The following is a 21,326-nucleotide window of genomic DNA, read 5'->3' on the forward strand; positions in this document are numbered from 1 at the left end:
TTGCATATAATTTTGGGGACTTAAATTCAATGAAATGAACATTCAACGAAAAATCACACACACTACAGAGGAGTTATCACAGGTACACTTTATTCTTTATATACACGCACAGTTCTGCACACAAGACTGTGAGGGTCTGGGCGAATTCTTTGACTGTGCTTTTGTTTTTCGCCACCAGATGCCGCCATTGAGCTCCAATCCTATTGCCTTTCCCCTTGTCCCTAACCATGTCTTAATGTTTTTCACCTGCTCCTTGTTAGTCCTCTGTGGATTTAAGTTACCTCTTCTGTGTTAGTTTTGTTGGTTCATTGTCATTTTGTTTGGATGTATTGCTGGTTACTGTTTGGGGTTACAGACTTGATGTCTGTGTTTTGTATTTTGAGTCCCCTGTTGTTTTCAAGTTCTTTGTTTAACCCCTGTTTTTTGAGCAGAGGAGGAAAGTAACAAAGTACAAATACTTGTTTACTTGACTCAAGTAGATTTTACTGGTATCAGTATTTGACTTAACTATTTATTTTCGGACAACGTTTTACTTTCACGCACTGTGCGTTATTTTAAGAGAGAGATAAGATAAGATAAACCTTTATTTGTCCCACAGTGGGGAAATTTCTGTTACAGCAGCAAGACAGAAATAAAAATAGATGCAAATATATAAAAAAGAATATACAAAAAATAAAACAGAGAAATAAAACTAATAATAATAATAGCAAACAAAGAAATAAAAATAAATGCAAATATATGAAAAAGAGAATATACATGTACTACAATAACAGTATATACACAGTAAAATGTATAAATACAAATAGGGGGAGAAAAAAGTACGCGTTTCAAGTTATATTTCAAGGTGGTATTGCACGTAATTGTGGGTAATATTGCACATAATATTGTACATGATTCATGTAATATTGCACACAGATAATGTTATTGCATAGCTGAAAAGTAATAGCAGTGTTGTATTTTGGTGACTGGTTTTTACCTGGAACAGCTTTGGTTGTAAAGTCTAATAGCAAAGTCTAAAAGCAGTTTTCTTTCTCTACTTTGCTTTTCACATCTCATCAGAGCAGTCTATAAGCACAAGCTCCGATGCACTCCGAGTCTGTCTGATCTGCAGCTCGGCTTCAGGGAACACGGCGTCGCTGAGACACGGCGCCGGTTTTTCTTCTAAATGGTTGATGTAGAAATCTGCCACACTGTGTTTCTCTCAGAATCCTTTATTATCTAAAAACACTTTCCCCATATGTATTGTATTGATCTATTGTATTGCCGTCTTATGTGCCAGTCATACAGAAAATAATTGTATATATTCGCATGTATGCTGTGAAATTTTCTATTTACTGCTCAGAAGCTGCAATGGAAAAGGAAAGAACCTGCTCAAGAACTAGTGACATTTTATTTTACTGAAAACGTGTATTAAATTACGTAACATAACATCTTATTAGGGCTGTCAAATTAATTAATAACTTTATAATAACATGCATTTAATGCAGCGCCTTTCTGTTTGAGTAATTTTGTATAAGTTGGAACAAGTAAATGTAGTAAGGTTTCTGGTTATGTGGATGGATTCTAAATTAAATTTTAGAATACATATTCAGAAATTGAAAGAAAAATGCAAATAAATGTGTTAAGGTGCTTGTCAGGAGCAGAATGGGGGGCAACATGTCAGTCATTGAAAAGAATTCATTCAATGTCTAATATACAGTTCTGCGAACAAAACAAAACTTTAAAAGATTGAGGTAATACAAAATCAGAAGAAGTTCAACATTACATTACACAAGAGTACTATGTTGTACTACAGGTATTTACTGATGGTTCTAAGGATCCAGAGTCTGAAAGAACTGCAGCAGCAGTATATATTCCTGCTTTTAAGACAAAGATTGCAAAAAGACTATCAGATCGAGTGTCAGTTGCTCTCACTAGTCTAAAAAGTGGAAAATCTTAGGCAAGGCAAGACTTAATATTTAAAATCTTACTAAGTCTGTTTAGAATTAGGCAACTAAGGGGAGAGGTAACTTTCCTTTGGGTACCTGCTCATGTTGGTGTGGATGGAAATGAAGTAGTAGATTTGCTAGCAAAGAAAGCATTAAATCATAAACAAATAGATATTAAGGTAGCGTTAAATAAAGCTGAAGTAAGTAAAAAATTAAGAATTATGGAATAGTGGGTCTAAAGGAAGACATCTCTTTCCGGTACAGGAGTATGTTGGAAATGAGAGGAAGAGATTTGAAAATAGAAGGATGTCATTATCTTAAGATTAAGAATTGGACATACAGCATTAAACTGTAGTCTGTTTTAAATCGGTAAACATGAATCCGGAGAATGTGACAAGTGTGGAGAATTAAAAACAGTTAGGCATATTCTTAATGAGTATGAAAGGGACAGATTCCAATTCATTCAAGATTTAGGATGGATAGAAACAATATTTCTTTAAAAGTACTGTTAGGAAATGAGTGTAAGCAATCAAGAATTTAATAATTATTATTGAAATACCTCAAAAACACAGGAACAATAGATAGAATTTAGGTTTTAATTTCTTTTTTTTAAATGTATTTCTTTCTTCCAAATCTATGCTCACTTCACACTCCAGATCAGTAGGTGGCGGTAATGCACCTTTCCGTTTGCCAAACCGCCATAAAACACGATAGAAAAGAAATGTTGAGTCGCAGCTCTGATGACGTCAAAATGTTTACGGAAGCGGTTTTGGGATTCATCGGGAAACTAGCGGATGATTCGGTACAGAAAACCATCATCAGAACGTTTCCACAACCAGAAGCCGTGGGTGGATAAAACCATCAGCGATGCTCTGAGATCCCGTTCCGCTGCCTACAACACGGGGCTCGACACCGGGGACATGGACGAGTACAAGGCTGCGTCTTACCGTGTGCGTAGAGCGGTAAAGGAAGCATTTTGCCAGAGATCCACTAGAGGGCACTCACCGAATCAGTGGCCTCATGAATCCCACACACAGATTCGGCTGATTCACTACACGCCAGCGCCACGGTTCAGGTGGTTCAGGTTGATCAGTCGGGTTGCCAACTTCAGCAAAGGAAAATAAAGGACAAACTTTGTTCTTTCTAAGAAATTGGAGGGCATTATATAAGATACTCTTGTATTGTACCACCTAGTTTGTCATTTCAGTGTTTGTACGTTAGTATGTGTATAAAAAAAATGTTTTTATTAAATGCTAAAATTAATCTCTGAAATCGTTATTCTTTTTTATTTTATTTGTAATATTTACATTTAAAATTGTAATAGGCAAAATGAAATCAGAAATCATGCAGTTTAAGTTCACTACATGTTGAATGCACATTATTTCAATGTATTAATTTGTATGGAAATAAAAAAAAAAAATCTTGTATATTGTATGATCTAATAAAGTCCTGAATAATTGGACCAGCTACTTGTTGCTACAGTTACTTGCTAACAAACAACTTGCTAAGAACAACTGAATGTCGTAATGTACCGTTTGTATTCAGTCCTTGGGTTAGTTGAGAAACTCGGCATTGCTTTGCCTTAAGTCGCATGAGTGAAAGACAAATATTTCTCAGCTGTTTCTATGGTAACAATAAATTGAAAACACATTTAACAATATTTTTGGTACAACGTTAAATAAAGCAGATTAGAGAACATTACATCCAATCTTGGAAAAGTAAAACAGCTGCAGTTTGTCATTCTGCCTGCCTTTGCCATAGTTCTTCCACTAGAGGGAGCTCTCTGAATCCTTAGAATACAATGCAAGCTATTTTAATCAGGTTTATCATAAACGATATGTAAGAACTGTGCAGCATATACATCACAAACATTTCTGAGAACATTCTAGAACATGCAGTATGCACGTGTTTCAAGTATAAAAGAACAAGCTGTAGCCTATGTGTTAGGATAGTTTTGTTTAGTAATTTGTAAGTTTCTCATTTTGCATATAATTTTGGGGACTTAAATTCAATGAAATGAACATTCAACGAAAAATCACACACACTACAGAGGAGTTATCACAGGTACACTTTATTCTTTATATACACGCACAGTTCTGCACACAAGACTGTGAGGGTCTGGGCGAATTCTTTGACTGTGCTTTTGTTTTTCGCCACCAGATGCCGCCATTGAGCTCCAATCCTATTGCCTTTCCCTTGTCCCTAACCATGTCTTAATGTTTTCACCTGCTCCTTGTTAGTCCTCTGTGGATTTAAGTTACCTCTTCTGTGTTAGTTTTGTTGGTTCATTGTCATTTTGTTTGGATGTATTGCTGGTTACTGTTTGGGGTTACAGACTTGATGTCTGTGTTTTGTATTTTGAGTCCCCTGTTGTTTTTCAAGTTCTTTGTTTAACCCCTGTTTTTTGAGCAGAGGAGGAAAGTAACAAAGTACAAATACTTGTTTACTTGACTCAAGTAGATTTTACTGGTATCAGTATTTGACTTAACTATTTATTTTTCGGACAACGTTTTACTTTCACGCACTGTGCGTTATTTTAAGAGAGAGATAAGATAAGATAAACCTTTATTTGTCCCACAGTGGGGAAATTTCTGTTACAGCAGCAAGACAGAAATAAAAATAGATGCAAATATATAAAAAAGAATATACAAAAAAATAAAAACAGAGAAATAAAAACTAATAATAATAATAGCAAACAAAGAAATAAAAATAAATGCAAATATATGAAAAAGAGAATATACATGTACTACAATAACAGTATATACACAGTAAAATGTATAAATACAAATAGGGGGAGAAAAAAGTACGCGTTTCAAGTTATATTTCAAGGTGGTATTGCACGTAATTGTGGGTAATATTGCACATAATATTGTACATGATTCATGTAATATTGCACACAGATAATGTTATTGCATAGCTGAAAAAGTAATAGCAGTGTTGTATTTTGGTGACTGGTTTTTACCTGGAACAGCTTTGGTTGTAAAGTCTAATAGCAAAGTCTAAAAGCAGTTTTCTTTCTCTACTTTGCTTTTCACATCTCATCAGAGCAGTCTATAAGCACAAGCTCCGATGCACTCCGAGTCTGTCTGATCTGCAGCTCGGCTTCAGGGAACACGGCGTCGCTGAGACACGGCGCTCTGTAATAACAGAAATGAGGAAACTTGAAGCTGCAGTGGATGCTTTTTTTTTTGTGTAGCTCAGACGGTGAGCAGGAGATTGAAATTCATTTCTAGGCATCGTAATGAATTTTGGAAAATGTCAGCCTGATCTGATCAACTATAACGAGTTTTTGAAGATTTCGGTGAATAGAAATTAGTGTTTTTGTATCACACATCATACAAAAGCAATTACAGTAACACCTAAAAATTTTCTTAAGTTTTGCTTGTTGTGTGTAATTTCATGCCTGAAACTTCTAGAAAAGAAATATTTTCTGACGGAATCTCCAGCACTTTTTTTGGAAGAACAATAAAATAAGTATGTGTGTGTGTGTGTGTGTGTGTGTGTGTGTGTGTGTGTGAAGGAGGAGAACTTTGATAAAATTAAGGTTAGCAAGCAAATAAAGACATGCTGCGAAAAATATGGCAATAAATATAAAGCAAAACATGAATAATCCCTGCGCATCACATATCTAAAGCAGTAGACTGTCTACTGTACACTAACGTCCTCCATTCCAAACACACAGTTAGAAAGAAAACAAAACCTCTTTCTTCATTTGATTATAATCAAGTCATCAACTGTTAATCGTATCAAATCGTCTCGGATATAAAACATGCAGAGTAAACAGTTCGCATGCCTTCGGGGCCAAAACGGAAAAAAGATAAATGAATTTTTTAAGAAGGGACGTTTAGCGTTTCAGGTTTTGATGGATGTTCTTCGATTATCAGAGAAATTTGCATACCCTCAGGGATTAAAAAAATGAGTAAAAAAGATGACATACATTTCTAAAAGACATTTAATATCTTAGGTTTGATAGATTTCTCTTTATGATCATTCACACTGCCATAAAACATTTGTTTTCCTTTTTTGTGTATATAAGTAAAATAAATTAATGTACAAATTGCACATTGAGATGCAATTTCTCACACTGTTTATCCATGTTCAGATGTAGCTTGTCATTACATATGTGTATTTCTATAGTTTTCTGTAGTGAGAAATAAGAGTATCATTTCAAAAATGTCCCTGCGACAGTGCTGCCATGGAACGGCATGAAAAGCACCTCATCTGATCTTAAAAGCAAAGTATAAGACACGTAATTTCACCAGAAAAGGCTGTGGTCTGACGGGTCAGTTTTGTTAATAACAGGTTCATTGGGAATTGAGATTTTTTTTACTCGTTTGTAAATTTGGTGTTTTAGAGCGATTCTGTGCCATTTGCTCTCCAACAATACTTCTGTTTCCTGTTGACAAAATTACCTTCATTTGACAAATCAGAGATCAGATCAGTAATCTAATCTGAGCACAAAAGAGTAAAATTACAAGCAATTTATGCTGGAAATGGCCAAAACAATATTGTCAAAAGTTTGCGGACACCTGGTCTTAAGTATGACGTGTTTTTTAAGCATCACATTCCACATTTAGTCCCAGTTTTCTCTGTGTGTTCATCAGCCACAAAGGTGTTAGTGAAGTCAGGTGCTGATGAGGGTGAGAAGGTGAGGAGGCCTGGGGTGCAGTCAGTGTTCACATTCATCCCAAATGTGTTCAGTAGGGTTTTGTGCACAAGTGCATTGCCATGCTGGAACAGTTTGGGTTTTCAAGTTCAAGTGAACACAAAATTGTATATATATATATATATATATATATATATATATATATATATATATATATATATATATATATATATATATATATATTTATATATATATATACAGTATATACACACAAACATACTCACAGCGGTAAAATAAGTATTGAACACGTCACAATTTTTCTCAGTAAATATATTTCTAAAGGTTTTATTAACATGAAATCTTTACCAGATGTTAGTAACAACCAATGCAATCCACAGATTTTCCCACTGTATATATATATATATATATTGCAACTATATAAATATAAACTAAAAGGTTTAAAGTAAACTAATTGCATACATTTACTGTTGTTGATGAATTTTTCCCCTCTGTCACCACATGCACACATTACAAAAGTCACCAGGAGCTGGAGGACACGGGAGACTCCCTCTGATAATGTGTTAGAGGGAGCGTGTTTAATATAAACCTCTCGGCTTCTGCTATTGAAAATTAAATCTGACTTTGTGCTCAAACATGCAGCAGTGGTGTAACTGTATTTTAGTTCACTGATCAGTGAAGGAACGTCTTTATGGAGCTCCATGACTGAGGTAAATGTTTGCACTCAGTCAACAGCATGAGGCTCGGTGTCTGTCTGCTCCTCACAAAAACCTCAACACATCATTTTAAGCAGTTTTCTTTCTCTACTTTGCTTCACGCATCTCATCAGAGCAGTTTATAAACACAATTCCGATGCACTCCGAGTCTGTCTGATCTGCAGCTCGGCTTCAGGAACACGGCGTCGCTGAGACACGGCGCTCGGTTTTTCTTCTAAATGGTTGATGTAGAAATCTGCCACACTGTGTTTCTCTCAGAATCCTTTATTATCTAAAAACACTTTCCCCATATGTATTGTATTGATCTATTGTATTGCCGTCTTATGTGCCAGTCATACAGAAAAATAATTGTATATATTCGCATGTATGCTGTGAAATTTTCTATTTACTGCTCAGAAGCTGCAATGGAAAAGGAAAGAACCTGCTCAAGAACTAGTGACATTTTATTTTACTGAAAACGTGTATTAAATTACGTAACATAACATCTTATTAGGGCTGTCAAATTAATTAATAACTTTATAATAACATGCATTTAATGCAGCGCCTTTCTGTTTGAGTAATTTTTGTATAAGTTGGAACAAGTAAATGTAGTAAGGTTTCTGGTTATGTGGATGGATTCTAAATTAAATTTTAGAATACATATTCAGAAATTGAAAGAAAAATGCAAAAAAGGAATAAATGTGTTAAGGTGCTTGTCAGGAGCAGAATGGGGGGCAACATGTCAGTCATTGAAAATAATTCATTCAATGTCTAATATACAGTTCTGCGAACAAAACAAAACTTTAAAAGATTGAGGTAATACAAAATCAGAAGAAGTTCAACATTACATTACACAAGAGTACTATGTTGTACTACAGGTATTTACTGATGGTTCTAAGGATCCAGAGTCTGAAAGAACTGCAGCAGCAGTATATATTCCTGCTTTTAAGACAAAGATTGCAAAAAGACTATCAGATCGAGTGTCAGTTATTGCTACCGAACTTTTAGCGATCGTGCTAGCCCTACAGTGGATTGAAGAAGTCCAACCAGAAAGAATTGTGATTTGCAGTGATTCAATGGCTGCTCTCACTAGTCTAAAAAGTGGAAAATCTTAGGCAAGGCAAGACTTAATATTTAAAATCTTACTAAGTCTGTTTAGAATTAGGCAACTAAGGGGAGAGGTAACTTTCCCTTGGGTACCTGCTCATGTTGGTGTGGATGGAAATGAAGTAGTAGATTTGCTAGCAAAGAAAGCATTAAATCATAAACAAATAGATATTAAGGTAGCGTTAAATAAAGCTGAAGTAAGTAAAAAATGAAGAATTATGGAATAGTGGGTCTAAAGGAAGACATCTCTTTCAGGTACAGGAGTATGTTGGAAATGAGAGGAAGAGATTTGAAAATAGAAGGATGTCATTATCTTAAGATTAAGAATTGGACATACAGCATTAAACTGTAGTCTGTTTCAAATAGGTAAACATGAATCCGGAGAATGTGACAAGTGTGGAGAATTAAAAACAGTTAGGCATATTCTTAATGAGTATAAAAGGGACAGATTCCAATTAATTCAAGATTTAGGATGGATAGAAACAATATTTCTTTAAAAGTACTGTTAGGAAATGAGTGTAAGCAATCAAGAATTTAATAATTATTATTGAAATACCTCAAAAACACAGGAACAATAGATAGAATTTAGGTTTTAATTTCCTTTTTTTTAATGTATTTCTTTCTTCCAAATCGATGTTCACTTCACACTCCAGATCAGTAGGTGGCGGTAATGCACCTTTCCGTTTGCCAAACCGCCATAAAACACGATAGAAAAAGAAATGTTGAGTCGCAGCTCTGATGACGTCAACATGTTTACGGAAGCGGTTTTGGGATCCATCGGGAAACTAGCGGATGATTCGGTACAGAAAACCATCATCAGAACGTTTCCACAACCAGAAGCCGTGGGTGGATAAAACCATCAGCGATGCTCTGAGATCCCGTTCCGCTGCCTACAACACGGGGCTCGACACCGGGGACATGGACGAGTACAAGGCTGCGTCTTACCGTGTGCGTAGAGCGGTAAAGGAAGCATTTTGCCAGAGATCCACTAGAGGGCACTCACCGAATCAGTGGCCTCATGAATCCCACACACAGATTCGGCTGATTCACTACACGCCAGCGCCACGGTTCAGGTGGTTCAGGTTGATCAGTCGGGTTGCCAACTTCAGCAAAGGAAAATAAAGGACAAACTTTGTTCTTTCTAAGAAATTGGAGGGCATTATATAAGATACTCTTGTATTGTACCACCTAGTTTGTCATTTCAGTGTTTGTACGTTAGTATGTGTATAAAAAAAAAAAAATGAAATCAGAAATCATGCAGTTTAAGTTCACTACATGTTGAATGCACATTATTTCAATGTATTAATTTGTATGGAAAAAAAAAAAAAAAAATCTTGTATATTGTATGATCTAATAAAGTCCTGAATAATTGGACCAGCTACTTGTTGCTACAGTTACTTGCTAACAAACAACTTGCTAAGAACAACTGAATGTCGTAATGTACCGTTTGTATTCAGTCCTTGGGTTAGTTGAGAAACTCGGCATTGCTTTGCCTTAAGTCGCATGAGTGAAAGACAAATATTTCTCAGCTGTTTCTATGGTAACAATAAATTGAAAACACATTTAACAATATTTTTGGTACAACGTTAAATAAAGCAGATTAGAGAACATTACATCCAATCTTGGAAAAGTAAAACAGCTGCAGTTTGTCATTCTGCCTGCCTTTGCCATAGTTCTTCCACTAGAGGGAGCTCTCTGAATCCTTAGAATACAATGCAAGCTATTTTAATCAGGTTTATCATAAACGATATGTAAGAACTGTGCAGCATATACATCACAAACATTTCTGAGAACATTCTAGAACATGCAGTATGCACGTGTTTCAAGTATAAAAGAACAAGCTGTAGCCTATGTGTTAGGATAGTTTTTGTTTAGTAATTTGTAAGTTTCTCATTTTGCATATAATTTTGGGGACTTAAATTCAATGAAATGAACATTCAACGAAAAATCACACACACTACAGAGGAGTTATCACAGGTACACTTTATTCTTTATATACACGCACAGTTCTGCACACAAGACTGTGAGGGTCTGGGCGAATTCTTTGACTGTGCTTTTGTTTTTCGCCACCAGATGCCGCCATTGAGCTCCAATCCTATTGCCTTTCCCCTTGTCCCTAACCATGTCTTAATGTTTTTCACCTGCTCCTTGTTAGTCCTCTGTGGATTTAAGTTACCTCTTCTGTGTTAGTTTTTGTTGGTTCATTGTCATTTTGTTTGGATGTATTGCTGGTTACTGTTTGGGGGTTACAGACTTGATGTCTGTGTTTTGTATTTTGAGTCCCCTGTTGTTTTTCAAGTTCTTTGTTTAACCCCTGTTTTTTGAGCAGAGGAGGAAAGTAACAAAGTACAAATACTTGTTTACTTGACTCAAGTAGATTTTACTGGTATCAGTATTTGACTTAACTATTTATTTTTCGGACAACGTTTTACTTTCACGCACTGTGCGTTATTTTAAGAGAGAGATAAGATAAGATAAACCTTTATTTGTCCCACAGTGGGGAAATTTCTGTTACAGCAGCAAGACAGAAATAAAAATAGATGCAAATATATAAAAAAGAATATACAAAAAAATAAAAACAGAGAAATAAAAACTAATAATAATAATAGCAAACAAAGAAATAAAAATAAATGCAAATATATGAAAAAGAGAATATACATGTACTACAATAACAGTATATACACAGTAAAATGTATAAATACAAATAGGGGGAGAAAAAAGTACGCGTTTCAAGTAATATTTCAAGGTGGTATTGCACGTAATTGTGGGTAATATTGCACATAATATTGTACATGATTCATGTAATATTGCACACAGATAATGTTATTGCATAGCTTAAAAAGTAATAGCAGTGTTGTATGTTGGTGACTGGTTTTTACTGGGAACAGCTTTGGTTGTAAAGTCTAATAGCAGCAGGGAGAAAAGACCTTCTGTAACGCTCCTTCAGACACTTAGGATGTATCAGTCTGTCACTAAAAGAGCTGCTCAGCGATGTAACGGTTACATACAGGGGGTGAGAGGGGTTCTGCAGCAATGATGATAGTTTTCCTACCATCCTCCTTTCTCCCACCTCCTGTACAGTGTCTAGGGGAATCCCCAGGACTGAGCTGGCCTTCCTGATCAGCTTCTCTAGTCTCTTCCTGTCTGCAGTAGATATGCTGCTGCCCCAGCAGACCACTCCATAGAATATGGCTGAGGCCACCACAGAGTCAAAAAAGGTCTTCAGTAGCTTTCCCTGCACTCCAAATGACCTTAGTCTCCTCAGCAGAAAGAGTCTGCTCTGCCCTTTCTTGTAAACGGATTTTCATCCGTTTACAAAGCTCACTGTTACACTCCTCTATTAAAGACTTTAATTTCTCCATATTCACTCAGTGATGCCCAACAGTCTCTGTTTTATATCCTGAAAAAGCATTTGGGTCCCATTTGAACTTAAACAGACTTACAGCAGGGTCACCAGATATGGTATGGAGAACATGAAAGTCATTTAAAAGAGAGGGTATGATGGATTTCAGTATTTTATTTGTCACTTTATTACCTATTAACAATATTTCAAATATTTTCCAAATTCCTTTATTTGTAATAACAATAATATCCTTATTGTTGATTATTATATCGTATATATTAGGGCTTTCATAATGAACGCGTTTATTAACGCAAATTCATTTCAATGACTAATTTTATTATAGAGCGATTAATGCAACACACATTTCTGTTTAAACATTTTTAATAAAAATATGATTACAAAGTATAATTAAAAATGCAACACATTTATTCATACTTTCTTTAATTATATATATATATATATATATATATATATATATATATATATATATATATATATATATATATATATATACACACACAATATACACATGTATGTGACCTCTGGCTCTTTCTGACTCTTTTCACACCGTTGATTATAAAATGTATTTGGTGCCTGCACAGCAGTAGGAGACAAAATAGTGGGGTCAATCATGCTATAGCTCCACCCACAGAAAATAAAACATGAGTCGGAAATGTGTGAACCTCTCCGAAACAATAAAATTGTTTCATATTTCCTACAATTCAGTCCGCACTTTCCTTAAACTTATTTCTTAGTGATTGTATTGAATAAATTATTGATCTAGTGGTTAGGATGCGGCGCTCTCACCGATGTGGCCCGGGTTCGTTTCCCAGTCAGGGAACCGACCCCAGCCACTCTTAGTGCCGGTCCCAAGCCCGGATAAATGGGGAGGGTTGCATTGAACAATTTGACTTGACCGTTTAACTTGACCTTAAGTCCTCTATGTTGGTAACGCAAATTTCATCTAAACCAAGTCAGCTCTGTAGGCCACATTTTTACTACCAAAGGCTTAAACGCAGACTCTGCACAAAATAAGGGCGATCTCTGAAATGCCACCTCCGAACGATGTAGCAGCATTGCAGCTATTCATTAGAATAGCAAACTACCTGGGGAAGTTCAGTGATTTTTCAGTGCCAAAACTTTAGTGACTTTGCAGCACCCTTAAAGAAGCTAATGCACAAAGAAACTGCATGGTGCTGGTATCAGCAACACCAACAAGCATTTGATACTCTAAAATCATGTTGGACCACCACCTGTCTTGTGATACTATCTTCCACTTCTTTTGGCTTCTCCCATTAGGGGGCGCCACAGCGGATCATCTGTCTCCATTCCCCCCGTCCCCTTTCCTCTACCTGCATGTCTCACCTCACCACATGTCTTGTCATACTATGATGTTAAAAAAAGCCTAATGTGCCATGCTTCATGTTATGGACTCGTGCTGCCTGTATGCAGGATGGCAAACCAGTTGCATTGCGCACTTTCACAGACACAGAGACACGAGAAGGAGTTACTGGCTGTTGCATGCACCAAATACAGAGATCATGCGTACGGAAAACTTTCATGTCATGTTTGTCAGTTATATTTCCACCGCTCGCATGCTGCTATGGATGAGGTGCTGCAAGCAACAACATGCCAGTTGACTGTGCGAAGACCGAAGCTGCCCTTCAATCTGTTTCTGCTTAATTCTGAGGGGTCTGCACAGAACTGACAGCACTCTGATCACACTCTGCTGCTCTTCAAACACACACAACACAGTCCCGCATCACAATCAATGTATGGTATTAATTAATTATCAGTAATTCATAATGTAGGGCAGTCGTATCCAAATAAAAACTTTTTTTCAAGGAATTTTTTTTCTTTTTCTAAGTTAAAAAAGGTGAAGTACCTGCTGCTCTGACCTATGAACTCTGTGCAGGAACCAGTGGGGAGTTGGAAAAGAGCAAATCTGTGGAAATATACACTGTAAGGAGAAATCTAACGCTTTTATGACTCTTCATTTACAAGTGTTATGTTTATACACGACTTACCGAGTTGTCTTTGGAAGTATCTCCGTCGTGGATTATACGTGGTCTGGGGGGATTCTGGTCGTCTAGGCTTATATTTAACACCGGCAGTGTTTGGGACCTGAATTACATTGGGTTTACAGAACATTTTGCATCATCAGTACAAGCACAGATGTGGGAGTAAATACTAAACTCTTCATGAGTAAATAATTGCACTGACCTTCTCCAGCTGAGTTTGCCTTTTCTGCTCATCTCTGTGCCTCTGTGCCTCCCTAGCGTTCTGCTTTATTTCCTCCTTTTCCCCTCTGTGCTGATCTTGAAGAAGCATCTTCTGGTTTTGGGTGTTTTGCTGCAAAAAAAGTATAATAATCAAAATAGTACTTTAAACCACAGCAGCACCTTTATACATATAATATACAGTAGCAAGAAATACTATGAACTTTTTGGAATTTCATGGGTTTCTGCATAAATTCTCCATGGTCTATATAATGTTGACATTCTCCCCTACCCAATGTTTCCCTGGTAAAACACTTTTAAGACTCTTTCTTCACAAGTGTTGTGTTTGTACATGACTTACAATGGCGTCTATGAAGAACCGTTGACCTTCGCCTGAAGAGGGTCTAAAAGAACTTTGCTGTAGTTTCTTTTGTAATGCAGGGACGGGCGGTGATTTAGACCTTAATTTCTTTGAGTTAAAAAAAAACAAAAAACAAAGGTGCATTTTAAAATGCAGTACTACAATTTGTAATGAACTACATATATTATATAGAAGGTAAGATGATAAGATAATATCGTAGATAATAAGATTGGCTCATAATTCAACATCACATGTAATAGACGCAGTTCAGATTTGGTAAATATGTGTAGGGAAGTGCTCCATACCTGTCGTTTCAGACTTTCAGCGTATTCTTCCTGCTTGCGGAGTTGCTGGGGCGTCAGGATCTCACTGGCCTTCTTTTTAAAGGCGTATGGCGAGGGTTGGACAAAAGAGGAATCTATTGAAGGAAATAAGGGCATGACTTTGCACTTTATTTTTACTTAAGGCATTGTTAAATACAGAAAACAATAAACTTTACATCACCTGGAAATGGACAAAAAAGTAATCGTGTAACTTCTTAAATTTATAAAGAACAAAACTGGCCACATGCAGGTCTGTGAGGGTTTTATACCATTTAACAACAGAATCTTGAGGCAATCTGGGATCAGACTAAATGGCTGCATAAAATATTAATAACAAAAATCATAACATGAGAGTATGCGTAGAGTTAAACCGATGGGAAAAATGTAACATATCGACAAGACACTTCAAAAATATACATATATAAAGAGACATTGGGAAACAATATGGAATTGGTATAGCTATACTGATGAAGTTTCTGTGGTTATTCTAAGTGGCCTACCAGCTTCTCCTTGTCCACACGACTCATATGCTTTCCTCTCTGCCTCCAATTCAGCCTCGAACCTTTTATTCTCCACCCTCTCTGTTGCTCTCCATCTCTTTCTCTCTTCAATCTGTGACTAACAAAAACACCGGATCAGTATCCAAATGACGCAATATTAACAAATGATAAATATTCTGACAGGGTATGTTCATTGTGCAGGTCTTGTTATGCATCTGGGTTCCCTTTCAGGAACTCGAGTGTCGCAACACTTTGGGGAACGTGACTGGCCACGTTTTGCAAATAATGTGTGTAATCAGTCAATAATTGCACTGACCGTCTCCAGCTGAGCTTGCCTTTCCTGCTCATTTCTGTGCCTCTGTGCCTCCTGCTTCATTTCTTTTTTTTCCTCTCTGTGCTGATCTTCAGCATGAAGAAGCATCTCCTGGTTTTGGGTGTTTTGCTGCGAAATAATCAAAAAAGTCAAAATAGTACTTTAAACCACAGCAGCACCTTTATACATGCGCGATATAATATACAGTGGCAAGAAATAGTATAAACCTTTTGGAATTTCATGGGTTTCTGCATAAATTCTCCATGGTCTAAAATGTTGACATTCTCCCCTACCCGATGTCTCCCTGTTAAAACACTTTTAAGTCTCTTTCTTCACAAGTGTTGTGTTTGTACATGACTTACAATGGCATCTATGAAGAACCGTTGACCTTCGCCTGAAGGGGGTCGGAAAGAACTTTGCTGTAGTTTCTTTTGTAATGCAGGGACGGGCGGTGATTTAGACCTTAATTTCTTTGAGTTCAAAAAAACAAAAAATAAAAACAAAGGTGCATTTTAAAATGCAGTACTACAATTTGTAATGAACTACATATATTATATAGAAGGTAAGATGATAAGATAATATCATAGATAATAAGATTATGATGGAGTTTTTCCCATCCTGGTGGAAACCGAGCAGGCTCTGGTCATGGAACAGGAAGTGAGCACTTTACTGAGGTAGGAAGCCATCAAGGTGGTGGTCCCTACATCAGACAGAGAGTCCGGGTTCTACAGCCGGTACTTTATAGATCCCAAAAAGGATGGTGGGTTGCATCCTATTTTAGATTTACGTCAGCTGAACCGCTCACTAATGAGATGAGAGGTAGATCTAAAGGATGCATACTTTCATGTATCCGGCCTCCTGTGTGACCTAGAGTGCCTGGGTGGGACCTGCCCGTTGTGTTGGAGGCTCTGTCTGAGCCCCCATTCGAGCCTCTGGCCGAGGCTTCATTAAGGCATCTCGCAGACAAGACTGTGTTTTTGCTAGCTATCTGCCCTTGGACATCCATGACCTACAGGCATTCTATCCTCCTCTTTTAAAGGCTCTAGACCAGGAGAAGCTACGTCCAAAGGACCAGTCCATGGAGGAAGTCAGATCAACTGCTCGTCTGCTACTGCCCTCCAGGGAGAGGTCTCTCTGCAGAAAAAGCAGACCTTGAGCAGGGGGATTATTGATGCTATTGCTCCCTGATATGAGTCCTCTGGTCTCCCCGCTCCATTCGTGGTCAGAGCTCACTCGACCCGGAGTGTGGCAGCCTGTAAGGTTTGGTCCTCTGGAGTGTCCCCTCCAAGACATCTGCAAAGCTCCGGGCTGGTCCACCCCGCTGACCTTTGTCAGGTTCTATAACCTTGACCTCAGTGCCACTCCTGTCCTTCGACCTAGCTGTGCCCATGCACACTAGTCAGGGACTGGTCAGTCTGGCGGTATTGGACTCTCGTTCCCAAAGCATTGCGGCACAGCTCGAGTTCCTGAAAGGGAACGTTTTTAGGTTACGTATGTAACCCTAGTTCCCTAAGAGAACGAGATGCTGCATCTCCATGCCACACTACTGGCGTCTCTGCAGCGCTTCCTTTATGTGCTTTTTAAAGCTTCCTGGTCATGATGTCACCGTGCCGGTGATGCAGCGCCTACAATTTGACTGATTACACACATTATTTCAGGGCGTGGACAACGCAGTCACGTTCCCAAAATGTTGCGACGCAGCGTCTTGTTCCCTCAGGGAGGTAGGGTTACATACGTAACCTAGAGACGTTTTATGTTATAGTACTAAAATGCTGATATTCTCTCTTCCCTGCTCTCTTCCTGTCAAACCCCTGAAATCATTAGACTGAATGGCTGGTTTCATTTCTTCTGCCACCACAGTACACCAAACGTGCTTGCATTTACAAATGTAGTACAAAAATTTGTAATGAACTACATCCCTTCTATATAATATATAATATATGATATAGATAACAAGATTATAATAAAATAAAGGTCTTTTTTTATGTAGAAGTGCTAAGTTTAGTTGAAGAAATATAAGGAACATACCTCCATTTTATTTTGGTTTTCAATCCCTTTTTTCTTCTCCTCAAGCGTACTCTGCATATACCATTCAGCCATATTCATCTCCTCCTTTTCCTGTTCCAGCATCAGCGTTTTTTTCATCTCTGCCTTCTCTCTCTGCCTCTCCTCCATCTGTTTTTTTATTAGACAGAAATCAACACATGCATCAGACGCAGTTCAGATTTGGTGAATATGTGTAGGGAAGTGCTCCATACCTGTCGTTTCAGACTTTCGGCATATTCTTCCTGCTTGTGGAGTTGCTGGGGCGTCAGGATCTCACTGGCCTTCTTTTTAAAGGCGTATGGCGAGGGTTGGACAAAAGAGGAATCTATTGAAAGAAACAAGGGCATGACTTTGCACTTTTTACTTAAGGCATTGTTAAATACAGAAAACAATAAACTTTACATCACCTAGAAATGGACAAAGAAAGTAATTGTGTAACTTCTTAGATTTATAAAGAACAAAACTGGCCACATGCAGGTCTGTGAGGGTTTTATACAATTTAACAACAGAATCTTGAGGCAATCTGGGATCAGACTAAATGGCTACACAAAATATTAATGGAAAATCACAACATGAGAGTATGCGTAGAGTTAAAGCGATGGGAAAAATGTAACATATCGACAAGACACTTCAAAAATATACATATATAAAGAGCCATTGGGAAACAATAAGGAATTGGTATAGCTATACAGATGAAGTTTCTGTGGTTATTCTAAGTGGCCTACCAGCTTCTCCTTGTCCACACGACTCATATGCTTTCCTCTCTGCCTCCAATTCAGCCTCGAACCTTTTATTCTCCACCCTCTCTGTTGCCCTCCATCTCTTTCTCTCTTCAATCTGTGACTAACAAAAACACCTAATTAGTTTCCAAATGACGTAATATTAACAAAAGGTAAATATTCCGACGTTCATTGTGCAGGTCTTGTTATGCATTTGGGTTTTCTGTCAAACCCTTGAAATCATCTGACTGACTGGCTGCTTCCATTTCTCCTGCCACCACAGTACACCAAAGGCGCTCACATTTACAAATGTGATACAACAATTTGTAATAAACTAAATGCTTTCTATATAATATATAATATATGATAATAAAATTATAATAAAATAAAGGTCATATTTTTAGTTGCATGTGGAAGTGCTTAGTGTTAGTTAAAGAAAAATAAGGAACATACCTCCATTTTATTTTGGTTTTCAATCATTTTTTTTCCCTCCTCAAGCTTCTTTTGCTGCCGTGTATGCCATTGAGTTAAATTCTTTTCCTCCTTCTCCTGTTCCAGCATTAGCTTTTTTTTCTCCTCTGCCTTTTCTCTCTGCTTCTCCTCCATCTGTATTTTATTGACCCAGAATTCAACACATGCATCAGAGGCAGTTCAGATTTGGTGAATATGTGAGGGGAAGTGCTCCATACCTGCTGTTTCAGACTTTCAGCATATTCTGCCTGCTTGTGGAGTTGCTGGGGCGTCAGGATCTCACTGGCCTTTTTTTTAAAGGCGTATGGCGAGGGTTGGACAAAAAAGGAATCTGCAGAAGGAAATAAGGGCATGACTTTGCACTTTATTTTTACTTAAGGCATTGTTAAATACAGAAAACAATAAACTTTACATCACCTAGAAATGCACAAAGAAATTTATTGTTTAACTTCTTAGATTTATAAAGAACAAAACTGGCCACTTGCAGGTCTGTGAGGGTTTTATAACATTTAACAACAGAATCTTGAGGTGATCTGGGATCAGACCAAAAGGCTGCACAAAATATTAATGGAAAATCATAACATGAGAGTATGCGTAGAGTTAAACCTATGGGAAAAAATTTACATATCGACAAGACACTTCAAAAATATACATATATAAAGAGACATTGGGAAACAATAAGGTATTGGTATAGCTATACAGATGAAGTTTCTGTGGTTATCCTAAGTGGCCTACCAGCTTCTCCTTGTCCACACGACTCATATGCTTTCCTCTCTGCCTCCAATTCAGCCTCGAACCTTTTATTCTCCACCCTCTCTGTTGCCCTCCATCTCTCTCTCTCTTCAATTTGTGACTAACAAATACACAGAATCAGTTTCCAAATGACATAATATTACCAAATTATAAATATTCCGACGTTCATTGTGCAGGTCTTGTTATGCATCTGGGTTTCCTGTCAAACCCTTGAAATCATTAGACTGACTGGCTGGTTCCATTTCTCCAGCCACCAAAGGCACTCACATTTACAAATGTGGTAAAACAATTTGTAATTAACTACATCCTTTCTATATAATATATAATATATAATATAGATAATAAAATGATAATAAAATAAAGGTCATATTTTTGGTTTCATGTGGTAGTTCTAGGTGTTAGTTATAGAAATATAAGGAACATACCTCCATTTTATTTTGGTTTTCAATCACTTTTTTCTTCTCCTCAATCTTCCTTGGCTGCTGTGTATACCAGTCAGCTATATAGTTCATCCCATCCTGTTCCAGCATTAGCTTTTTTTTCATCTCTGCCTTTTCCTCAATCTGTTTTTTATTTACACAGAATTCAACACATGCATCAGAGGCAGTTCAGATTTGGTAAATATGTGTAGGGAAGTGCTCCATACCTGCTGTTTCAGACTTTCAGCATATTCCTCCTGCTTGCGGAGTTGCTGGGGCGTCAGGATCTCACTGGCCTTCTTTTTAAAGGCGTATGGCGAGGGTTGGACAAAAGAGTACCCTATTGAAAAAAAAAAACAAGGACATGACTTTGCACTTTATTTTTTACTTAAGGCATTGTTAAATACAGAAAACTATAAACTTTACATCACCTAGAAATGGACACAAAAATGTATTGTTTAACTTCTTAGATTTATAAAGAACAAAACTGGCCACATGCAGGTCTGTGAGGGTTTTATACAATTTAACAACAGAATCTTGAGGCAATCTGGGATCAGACTAAATGGCTACACAAAATATTAATGGAAAATCACAACATGAGAGTATGCGTAGAGTTAAAGCGATGGGAAAAATGTAACATATCGACAAGACACTTCAAAAATATACATATATAAAGAGCCATTGGGAAACAATAAGGAATTGGTATAGCTATACAGATGAAGTTTCTGTGGTTATTCTAAGTGGCCTACCAGCTTCTCCTTGTCCACACGACTCATAGGCTTTCCTCTCTGCCTCCAAGTCAGCCTCGAACCTTTTATTCTCCACGCTCTCTGTTGCCCTCCATCTCTTTCTCTCTTCAATCTGTGGCTAACAAAAACACAGAATCAGTTTCCAAATGACGTAATATTACCAAATTATAAATATTCCGACGTTTATTGTGCAGGTCTGTTATAGTAATAAAATGCTGAAATACTCTTTTGCCTGCTTTCTTCCTGTAAAACCCCTGGATTCATTAGACTGACTGGCTGGTTTTATTTCTCCTGCCACCACAGTACACCAAAGGTCCTCACATTTAAAAATGCAGTACTACAATTTGTAAGGAACTACATCCTTTCTATATCAGTTACAAAGAAATAAGATATATAACTATAAAAACTAAGTTTACTAACAAATGTACAGGTAAACAGTTCAGATGTTAATATACTTTCACATTTTACCTGTTGTTTGGCCTCATCCGTGTATCTTGGAAAATGGTCATTGGGATCTTGGTGTTTACCAGAGGGATATGCTCCGGTCCCAGTCACAGTAGTAGAAAAGCCATACTGCAAGGGTGGTCTATAGAAAGATTAGAGATTGGTTTCAAACACAAAACAGAGGGGAAAATCTTAAACCGACATACAACTGAAACCATCTGCTGAACCACAACCATAGAGAAATAATTCAATATTTGCCTTGTGCTTAAACTACAGAAAATATAGCAGTAAGAAATGATATTATTTGATTAC

This window comes from Silurus meridionalis, chromosome 21, assembly GCF_014805685.1.
Source record: "Silurus meridionalis isolate SWU-2019-XX chromosome 21, ASM1480568v1, whole genome shotgun sequence".
Classification (NCBI taxonomy): Eukaryota; Metazoa; Chordata; class Actinopteri; order Siluriformes; family Siluridae; genus Silurus; species Silurus meridionalis.